Source organism: Orcinus orca, chromosome 7, assembly GCF_937001465.1.
Source record: "Orcinus orca chromosome 7, mOrcOrc1.1, whole genome shotgun sequence".
NCBI classification, from domain to species: domain Eukaryota; kingdom Metazoa; phylum Chordata; class Mammalia; order Artiodactyla; family Delphinidae; genus Orcinus; species Orcinus orca.
In genome coordinates, this window is record NC_064565.1 from 119,101,902 (window position 1) to 119,113,679 (window position 11,778).

The following is an 11,778-nucleotide window of genomic DNA, read 5'->3' on the forward strand; positions in this document are numbered from 1 at the left end:
TTGGAGCACAGCAGTGGGGCTCCGGGGGCCCCGAGGCTGGAGCCCAGAAAGCAGCTCCTCAAAAGAAGCCAAACAGGGCTTCCCTGGTGGCGCAGTGGTTGGGAGTCCGCCTGCCGATGCAGGGGACGCGGGTTCGTGCCCCGGTCCGGGAGGATCCCACATGCCGCGGAGCGGCTGGGCCCGTGAGCCATGGCCGAGGAGCCTGCGCATCCGGAGCCTGTGCTCCGCAACGGGAGAGGGCGCAACAGTGAGAGGCCCGCGTACCGCAAAAAAAAAAAAAAAAAAAAAGGAAAGGAGCCAAACAGCACAGAAATCGTGGAGCCATCGTTAAAGGGTGTTTCTGGAACTGGACAAACAACCAAGGTTGGAAAAAGCAGAGTCACCCAATCCCTATGCTGCTGAGTCAGCACCAAAGGCCTGACGAGATGCTTCCTCGTAAAATGTTCAACATCAGAGAGACTCTGCCGGAAGACAAGGGCAATGAACTGGCCCCCGGAGGCTGCCCTGGCCCACCCCGACCCCTGCCCTACACACCTCTGCTCCATGAGCCCCTGTGCAGTGAGTGAGCGAACCCAGAAGAAGGTCTGCAGCTTTCTGGCAAAACAAGAGCCGAAGGTGGTGGGATGCTGTGTGTGGAGAAAGATGGTCTGCCTGCAGGGGTGTCGCTCCAAATGTCCCCCCAGACCCCCTTCCTCCTGGGAGCACCCCAAACACCCGTGGGGGGCACTGCCACCGATGAGGTGATGGGCAGTGATGTCAACCACTCTGGGCAAGCGACCAGGACCTCAAACTGAATGGGATGTGACAGTGCTCCACAGAGCCAGGCGAAAGCGAGGAGACGAGCACGGCCTCCCGAGGGCCGGGAGAGCCTCGACGGGGAGACAGTTTCTCATGAAAAGCAGGCTGACATACTGTGTTCTTTTGAATTAGAATCTATGTCCACAGATGGAGAATTGAGGAAGTCTGCTTCGTGTCCTCACCAGCAGAGTTACAAAGAGTATTTACTTTCTAAGTTCAAGCAAAAAAGGCAAGAACACAGAGACTCTGTAAGAATGGAGGGAAGGCAGCAGCAGGATGGGGCGGGGACCCTGCCCCAGGTGGGGGTCCCAGAGAAGCAAGGAGGTGACAGGAAGTTGCCAAGGCCCCAGGGGCTGATGTACCCTGTGTCTGGCCCGGCCAAACCACACCGCCTCCCCCTCCCCCAGCCTGGACGGGTCCCTTTACGGCAGGGCTGGCCTGGGTTCGTGGGGCTCATCATTCTTGGATGGACCTGAAATCCCCCGGGATTCGAACAGGCATCATCCGTGAACAACCAACAGAGGAGGACAGCTGAGCTCGGCCCAGAGGGATGTGAGGGGCCCCGCGGAGGCAGCCCCGTGGCTGGTTCTGATGCTGGAGCCTGGCTCCCACCGGGGTGAGCCAGGATGCTTGCGCGGCCTGGGACTCAGTGCCCCAGGCAGGGCCGCAGGCCTGGAAGGCAGGGAGCATGTCCTCCAGGTCAGGAGCTTGGGGCCCAAGACACCTTCTCTTCCTTCCTTTCGCTATTGGTATCCAGAGAGTTGTTGCCAACCTGTTTTCCAAATGAGAGAACACACTGGAAGATTTATTTTCTGCAGAAAGGCAGAAAACAAATAGGAAATATTATTTCAGAGAACTTGCCCAGGGTAATTATTTAAGAACGTATTACCGACCATATGGTTTCCCACGCTGGTTTGAGGGGTAATGATTTTTATAATTACCTGTGTTTAGAAATACCTTCACACAAAGAAGTAAATATGCCTCTTGCTGAGAACAGAAACAGTCTCTCCTCTTCCATAATGAGTGAGCTTGTCTTCAGCCAAAGCCTGACATTACTTTTGCTTTCTCAGGGCCGATGTGGGACAGAGGCCCCGGGCCGGGATCCAGCCCGCGGGGCGTCAGGTCTCTCCCACGTGTCGTCCGTGTGCTGCCCTCTGGTGTGACAAAGGTGACCGTGGGTGGGGGGGGCGGGCCAGGCACAGACCTGCCCTCAGGGCACAGGTCCCCCTCCCCTGTCCACACGAGAGTCTGCCATCCCCACCGCTCCAGCCACCTGCCTCAGGTCCGTGTCCCGTGTCCAGAGCCATCTCCTGTCACATGTGACCCTTCACTTCCCTGGCCGGAGCCCCACTCGCCTGCACCCGTGGTCCACGGTGGGACCCCCAGAGCCAGCGGGATGAGATGCAGGCAGACCAGGACAGAGTGGTGAGGCGACGAAAAGAGCAGGATGGTCGGAAAGCTCTGTCCTTTATTCTTTTTTTTTGTGGTACACGGGCCCCTCACTGCTGTGGCCTCTCCCGTTGCGGAGCACAGGCTCCGGATGCGCAGGCTCAGTGGCCATGGCTCACGGGCCCAGCCGCTCCGCGGCATGTGGGATCCTCCTGGACCGGGGCACGAACCCGCGTCCCCTGCATCGGCAGACGGACCCTCAACCACTGCACCACCAGGGAAGCCCTGTCCTCTATTCTTGGATGATGTCTTTCCTACTTTTGGGGGCTAAAATCTTTTTTTAATGGATTGATGGGCATTTGTGATTTGAATAGTCATTTCTTGTCCCTCCTCCCAAAGTCTTGTGTCAGTTTTCTGAATCAGCAATGTGTGTGCATGTGTTTGCGTGTGTGTGTGGGGGGGTGATGGGTGACAGGAAAGTGGGAGGAGGCCTGGGGCCTGCAATTGGCTGGGCTTGAACTTGGGACCACAGGCCCATCGCTGGACCCCTGACTCAACGGCCACTGCTGGTGCTGGCTGCCGGGCATAAGCTGTGTGGGGCAGCGGTAGGGCCCCCGTGCGGCGGGGGCAGGCCACTGGACTGTCCTATGTCTCCACTCCTTCTCTGTGAAGCAGGGTGGTGGTAGCGGCAGCCTCCTTGGGAGGAGGAGACCTGCGTTCACGTCTGTAAGAGGTCTGGCCGCGGTGAGTGCTGCGTGCGTGCACGCCCACACGTATGCATGTGTGCACACGTGCCCGTGCACACCTGTGGGAGTAGGGGTGCCCTTGAGGAGGGAATAGCTGCTTTGCCTGGGAGTCCGCTCTGGATCACCTGAAGGGGAGAAGGGGGGCAGCGAGCTCGTGGGGCCCAGCAGCTCCAGCAGCTCCAGCAGCTCCAGCAGCTCCAGCGTCTGCCTTCCTCTGCCTCCTGGCAACCTGGGGCTCGCAAACGTTTTAGTGGCTCCTGATGAATATTTCAGGCTCGAGCTGTGACGCTGCCTGGTGTGAAGCCACGCCCCCTGCGGTGAGAGAAACCATTTCTCCAGAGTTTCCAGAAACGCCTTCCAGTTCTGGGTTGACATTTTTATTTTCCAGGAGCTGCTTGTGATGACCTGTGAGCCTGTGCCTTCGGTGGCTCCTTGGACCACGATGCCTGGTTTCGTGCAGTTAAAACACCTGTTTTCTCTGGTTGTGCCACATAAGCTTATGAGTTTTACATGGAGATGTGACCTGCTTTCTTTAACGAGCCTCTGCCCCATAGGGGGCCCCCAGTGAACAGGTTCCCATCGGGCCGCAGCTCCCGCTGGGCAGGAAACGGGCGCCCGCTCTGTCCTGTGTCCCGGGAAGATGTATCGGGCTTAGTGAGGCCAGTGGCTCCCAGGTTGGATTTAGAGCTCCTCTCTCCTGTTGAGTGAGCCCTGTTACAGGGTTTCCCACACTAACACTCATGCTGGGAGCATCTGCTGAGCGCCTGCCGTGTGCCAAGCATGATGTGAAGGGCAGTAAAGGCTGATTGCATCCGTGCCCAGGCTCTGGCTGTAGCAGTGTGTGTGTACCATATCTGCACATGCAAGGACCCCTGCTTCTCACTCCAGCGTGTGACCACCCAGCCCCAGCCCGGCCATTCTCAGGGCTCACCAAGCAAGGCCTCCACCCGGAGCCCCAGGTCTCGGTTCTGCTACTTCTGATTCAAGGCCAGTTAACAGAGAAGCTTCAGTCCACCCCTCACATCACCACTGACGAAGCATCTGCTCGACTGACCGTTTCCGAGACCCTGTGGTGTGACAGGCATCTGTTGGCTTCGAAAGATCCAGAACGTCCTAGACTTGGCTCTTCCCTGCGAGGGACTCACTGCTTCCTGCTGGAATCGGACAAACACAAATAACCCCAATCTAATGAGATAAGAACACAGATGGCTTAGAGCTCGGTTCAGGGTTAGGCATAATTAAGGTGGCAGATGGGGAAATTCAAGTGAAAATTCAGTAAAATTTTAATTGAAAGATGATGTATTTCCACCCTAAGATCCTTTAAAGGTGAGCTCAAATTTCACGCCCCTGCCCCCTCCCCAGCAAACACACACAATCCCGGTAAAGCTACGTGGTCACCTCCCCTCCCCCTCTCAGCCTGAAGAGCTCCACCTGGTCACTCTTCCTGTAACTCTTCCCTGTTGCTGGCCCCAGGAAGAGATGCACACGTTCCTCTTAGGGTGGGCAGGGAGGGCGGGACGCAGGGGAGAGAGGAGGGTAGTTGGAGGGCGCCTGGTGCAGCAGAGGCAGGGACCTGGCCTAAACAGCTACCCCTGCTCGGCCCCCTCGGCGGCCCCATACGTCCTAGGTCTCGGGCTGCCTTCCTCTTGGATGTGCTGGGCTGTCTGTCTCTGCCATTGTCTTGGGGATCTGCCCCCCAGCCACTGCCGGGAAGCTCTCTTCACCCTGGAGGGGGAGGTCCCCAAGGTCCTTGTCTATAGGGGGACACCGTAACCACTGTCTTTCTCCATAAACGAGGTATTAGTAAAATTTTATGTAATTTTGTCAAAGTTAAGTCACAGATGGAAATCCTGTATATCTCTATGGCATATCCTTTCCAGCTAGGGTTTCAAGACGCAACATCACCCATCATGGAAGAATTACTACACTTTCATGAGCACACACTAATAACTGTCTCCTTCGTTAGCTCTCTGGTTCTTTATATCATTTCACTAACGCAAATGGCTAAGCTAACACATGCCAGCACGACAGAGGCACAAGAAGTAGAAAAGCATCTGAACTGTCTTACCGGCCGTTATCTTGAGTGTAATTGCCCTGCCATCGTTGCAAATCCTCTACACGATAGATGAAATCAACAACGCGTCTCTTACTGTAAAAACTACAGGCCACCAGTGACACTGAAGCTATAAGTACATTGACTACAAAGACTTAAATTTTGACTCCTGTAGAATCCCAACATCAGCCTTAAAACCAGGGGAGCTACGACTGCTCGAAGTAGATAACCGAGTAGTGTTGCCCATAGAAATGACAATCTCTGAATAACAATCTCCTCCGAGGATGTGTTACGCTCAGGAGCTGTACCTTCCCCAGGCCTGACAACGGGCGCCATCCCAGGGCGTCTAGATCAAACAACCCTGATATCAGTGCGACCAGGTTTGCATTACGGACACAGGGTTCGGAGATTCGTGGGTTAAACCACGGCTTCACGCCAATTGTTGCTGAATTAGTATCCCTAAAATACTTTGAAAAATGATCCGCATCAATATTGTAAACTCATTAAGAAGCTAGGTAGCGTTAACCTTTTAAGTTAAAGACCGAGAGCTAAGACTCTCCTTAATGGCATGCCACAGTTAGATACATCAACACGATTCACTACCATTTCATCTATGTTTCTAACACTGTTTATTATATTTCAACTAAAAGTCTCAAAGTACACTTACTACCCCAACCCGGAGTCAACACTCACCCAAGTGCAAAAACAGTCCACTCCTTGAGAAACAAAATGAACGAACATCTATTTGCCTCTTTCATAACCCAACAATAATAGGCCCTCCTTGTAGTCATTTTAATTATTACATTTCCAAGTATTTTATTTCTAACATCAAAACGACTAATTAATAATCGCATAATTTCCCTAAAACAATGACTAGTCCAACTTACATCAAAATAATAAGCACACACAATCACAAGGGACAGAGTTGATCACTAATACTAATATCATTCATTTTATTTATTGGGTCGACCAACCTTCTGGGACTACTACCCCACCTGTTTACTCTCACCTCACAGCTCTCAATAAATGTGGAATAGCCATTCCCCTATGAGCCGGCACCGTGATTACAGGTTTTTGAAACAAAACAGAAGTGTCTTTAGCTCACTTCTTACCACAAGGCACACCCACCTCCCTTACCGCCATACTAGTGATTATTGAACTATCAGCCTGTTTATCTAGCCGGTAGCACTAGCTGTGCGATTAACAGCCAATATTACAGCAGGACATGTATTAATACATCTAATCGCAGGGACGACTTTAGCACTAATAAGTATCAACACTGCCACAGCTTCTATTACATTCACCGTCTCACCCTACTCACCATCTTCGAATTTGCCATTGCTATAATTCCAGTCTACTGTTTACCCTCCTAGTAAGCCTATATCTGCATTACAGCACATAATGACCTACCAGCCCCACGCACGTCACATGGTAAACCCCAGTCCTTGACCTCTCACAGGAGCCCTTTCAGCCCTCCTCATAACATCAGACCTAATCATGGGATTCCACTTCAACTTACTAATACTAGGCCTACTAACTAATACTCTAACAATATATCAGTGATGACGAGTTTTATTTGAGAGAGCACCTTCCAAGGCCATCACACACCAATCCAAAAAGGGCTTGGAAATGGGATAATCTTATTTATCATCTCAGAAGTCCTCTTTTTTTTTTTTTACTGGCTTCTTTTGAGCCTTCTATCACTCAAGCCTCGCCCCTACTCCTGAATTAGGCGGGTGCTGGGCGCCAACAGGCATTCGCCCTCCAAATCCTCTAGAGGTGCCGCTTCTCAACACTTTCGTGCTATCAGCCTCTGGGTGTCTATCACCTGGGCCCACCACAGCCTTATGGAAGGAAATCGCAAGCACATACTCCGAGCCCTCTTTATTACAATTGCCCTGGGCGTATATTTCACACTCCTACAAGCCTTGGGGTATTACAACGCCCCACTTACAATCTCAGATAGAGTATGTGGACCAACTTTCTTCATGGCCACAGGGTTCCACGGACTGCGCATAATCACTGGGTCCACCTTCCTTATTGTTTGTTTCCTGCACCAATTAAAATTCCACTTCACGTCCAACCACGTCTTCAGCTCTGAAGCCGCTGCTTGATACTGACATTCTGTAGATGTTTTATGACTCTTCCTTTTCGTATCTATCTATCGATGAGGCGCATAATTCTTATAGTATTAATTGGTGCAACTGACTTGTAATCAGTTAGTTTCGGTACACCCCGAAAAAGAATAATAAACTTAATACTGACCCTATTAACACATACTGCACTGGCCTCATTGCTTGTACTCATCGCCTTCTGACTCCCCCAGCTAAACATGTACACAGAGGAAACAAGCCCTTGTGAATGCGGATTTGACCTCATAGGATCCGCCCGCCTGCCTTTTTCCATAAAATTTTTCCTGGTAGCAATCCCATTCCTCCTTTTCCACCTAGAAATTGCCCTCCTACTGCCCCTCCCCTGAGCAACTCAAACAAGTAATCTAAAAACAATACTCACCATGGTTTTACTTTTAATCTCATTATTGGCAATTAGTCTGGCCTACAGTGAGCTCAAAAAGGACTGGAGTGGACTGGAGATGGTATTTCGTTTAAAACAACACAAATAATTTCGACTCATTAGATGATGACTAAACTCATAATTACCAAGTGTCTTTAGTGCACATAAATATTATTATAGCTTTCACGGTAGCCCTTGTAGGGCTGCTAATAGATCTATCCCACTTACTGTCCTCACTATCATGTCTCGAAGGCGTAATATTATCACTATACATCCTGGTGACCCTAATAATCTGAAACTCACACTTCACCTTCGCCAGCACAATACCCATCACCCCACCGGTGCTCACAGCCCGTGAAGCCGTGCTCAGATTATCCTTGTTAGTAATAGTATCAACACGTATGGCTCGGACTACGTACGAAACCGTAACCTCCTCCAATGCTAAAATTTATTATCCCTATGATTATACTAACACCACTGACTTGATTATCAGAAAACAATATAATCTGAATTAACACTACAACCCATAGTCTGCTAGTTAGCCTCACAAGCCTGCTTCTTCTTAACCAGTTTAATGACAACAGCCTTAATTTCTCATTAATATTTTTTCCGACTCCCTATCTGCACCGCTACTGATCTTGACAATATACTCCTACCTCTGGTATTATAGCCAGTCAGTCTCACCTGCTCAAAGAATCGCTGACCCGAAAAAACTATGCATCACTAGACTAATCATATTACAAACGTTTGTAACCCTAACATTTACCGCCACAGAACTAACTCTATGTGACATCACATTCGAGGCCACACTGGTTCCTACACTCATCATCGTCACTCGCACTGGTTCCTACACTCATCATCGTCACTCGCACTGGTTCCTACACTCATCATCGTCACTCGCACTGGTTCCTACACTCATCATCGTCACTCGCACTGGTTCCTACACTCATCATCGTCACCCGCACTGGTTCCTATACTCATCATCGTCACTCGCACTTGTTCCTACACTCATCATCGTCACTCGATGAGGTAACCAAACAGAACGACTCAACGCAGGGCTCTATCTTCTATTCTACACACTAGTCGGATCACTCCCGCGGCTAGTGGCGTTAGTATAGATCCAAAACACCACGGGCTCTCTGAATTCCCTCGTACTTCAGTATTGAACCCAAGCATTACCCGACTCCTGATCCAACGTTTTTATATGACTAGCCTGCACAATAGCCTTTATGGTAAAAACACCCCTCTATGGCCTCCACCTTTGACTACCAAAGCACACGTGGAAGCTCCCATCACAGGCTCTATAGTCCTTGCAGCCGCAACACTAAAACTCGGGGACTACGGCGTGCTATGAGCTACAGCAATACTCAATCCCCAGATAGACTTCGTGGCGTACCCTTTTCTGATGCTCTCCTCATGAGGGATAATCATAACCAGTTCAATCTGTCTACGTCAAACAGACCTAAAATCACTTACCGCGTATTCTTCCGTCAGCCACACGGCCCTCGAGGCGTACAAACCCTCCTCCCACTGATGGCCACTTGACGACTACCGGCGAGCCTGACCAACGTAGCCCCACCCCCAACTATCAATGTAATCGGAGAACTGTTCGTAGTTATGTCAACCTTCTCATGATCAAACTTGACCATTATCTTAATGGGAACTAACATTGTAATTACAGCCCTATATTCTATATACATACTAATTACGACACAACACAGTAAATACACACACCGTATTAATAATATCACACCCTCCTTCACACGAGAAAACGCCCTTGTAGCCCTCCGCGTTCTACCCCTCCTACTCCTATCACTAAATCCCAGAATCATCCTGGGCCCCCTGTATTGTAAGTAGAGTTAAAAAAACCACTAGATTGTGAATCTAGTGACAGAAGACTGAGCCTTCTTATTTACCGAGAAAGTACCGGAAGAACTGCTACTTTCTGCTCCCATGCCTAACAGATGGCTTTTTCAGGCTTTTAGAGGATAGTAGTTATCCATTGGTCTCAGGAGCCAAAAAACTGGTGCAGTTCCAAGTAATAAACCTATTTTCCTCTTTTGCTCTGGTCACACACTAACACTAATTAACCCAATTATAATAACTAACACAGATTTCTACAGAAGGGACAAAAATCCACCATACGTAAAAAAATACCGTCTCACGTGCTTGTATCACCAGCCTAGTTCCAACAATAATATTCCTCCACACAGGCCAAGAAATAATTATTTCAAACTGACATTGAATCATCGTCCAAACCCTTAAATTAACACTTAGCTTCAAAATAGATTACTTCTCGGGCTTCCCTGGTGGCGCAGTGGTTGAGAGTCCGCCTGCCGATGCAGGGGACACGGGTTCGTGCCCTGGTCCGGGAAGATCCCACATGCCGAGGAGTGGTTGGGCCCGTGAGCCATGGCCGCTGAGCCTGTGTGTCCGGAGCCTGTGCTCCGCAACGGAAGAGGCCACAACAGTGAGAGGCCCGCGTACCGCAAAAAAAAAAAAAAAAAAAAAAAAAAGATTACTTCTCAATAATATTCGTACCAGTAGCATTATCTGTTACGTGGTCCATTATGGAGCTCTCAGTATGGTACCTACACTTAGATCCTTACATTAACCAGTTCTCCAAGTACCTGCTCCTCTTCCTCATCACCATGCTAATCCTCGTTACGGTCAATAACCTCGTCCAGCTTTTTATTGGATGGGGGGGGGTTGGAATGATACCCTTCCTGCTCCTTGCGTGGTGGTGTGGAGGCGCAGATGCAAACACAGCTGCTCTCCAAGCAACCTTACATAACTGCACTGGGGATATCGGGCTTATTATGTCAACAGCATGATTCCTGTTTGACTCAAACACATGAGACCTGCAACAAATTTTTATACTCGACCTAAATCCCTCGAACCTCCCCCTTATAGGACTCGTACTAGCCACAGCCGGAAAATCAGCCCAATGTTGACTCCACCCTTGACTCCCCTCAGCAACAGAGGGCCCCACCCCTGTGTCACCCCTGCTCCACTCAAGCACAATAGTTGTGGCAGGAGCCTTCCTACTTATTCGATTTCACCCTTTAACAGAAAACAGCAAACTTATTCCAGCAATAGCACTGTGCCTAGGATCCCTCACCACCCTATTCACAGCTATAGGTGCTCTCACCCAAAATGACATTAAAAAAATGACCACTTTCTCCACTTCAGGCCAATTAGGCCGACTAATGGTAACGATCGGCATCAGCAAACCCTACCCAGCATTCTTGCACATCTGCACGCATGCTTTTCTTAAGGCCATGCTATTCATATGCTCCAGATCCATTAGTCACAGGCTGAACGACAAACCAGATATTGGAAACATAGGAGGCCTAGTCAAGGCTTTACCTTCACCACAACAGCCCTCGTTACCGGGTGTCTGGCATTAACAGGAAGGCCTCTCCTCACCGGCTTCTATCCTAAAGACCTGATCATCGAAGCCGCTCGTACGTCTTACACCAGCGCCTGAGCCCTGTTAATAGCTCTAATTGCCACCTCCCTCACAGCTGTCTATAGCACCCATATCATCTTCTTCTCTCTGTTAGGACAACCCTGCTTCTTTCCCCGAACCCCCATCGATGAAAACGACCCCCTCTTAATTAACTCCATCAAACGTCTACTAATTGGAAATGTCTTTGCTGGGCTCATTATCTCCAACCACATCCCCCTAATAACCACACCCTTACATCTAGAACTAACTGTGCTTGCAGTAACCATCCTAGGCTTCGCACTGGCACTCGAAATCAACCTTAACACACAGAACTTAAAATTCATCCATCCGTCAAATACCCTTGAATTCTCTAGTCTCTTAGGATATTTCTCCGCCATCATGTACTGTCTTCCTCCTTACCTAAACCTAAGCCAGAAGCCAGCATCCTCCCTTTTGGACTTAATCTGACTAGAAAACAAACATTTTACCAAAACCCACATCCCTTACTCAACTAAAGTTCTCCACGCTAATCTCAAGCCAAAAAGGCCTTACCAGACTATACTTCCTATCGTTCCTCATTACTCTCACCCTTAGCGTGCTTCTATTCAATTACCACAAGTGATCTCTATGATAACCACAACGCCAATAAGCAACGACCAACGAGTAACAATCCCCAACCAGGTACCGTAACTATACAATGCCGCAGTCCCTATAGCCGCCTCACTAAAAAAGCCAGAGTCACCAGTATCATAGATAACTCAGTCTCCCAACCCGTTGAACTGAATCACAACTTCCACCTCCTCGTCCTTTAAAGTATAAAATACCAT

At 49.7% G+C, this 11,778-nt stretch overlaps 1 pseudogene; it reads left to right on the forward strand.

Annotated features, from left to right (window-relative positions):
* Window positions 1–11,573, forward strand: part of LOC117201807 (NADH-ubiquinone oxidoreductase chain 5-like) — a 96,183-nt pseudogene extending 84,610 nt beyond the window's left edge.
* Window positions 11,574–11,778: the final 205 nt, after the last annotated feature.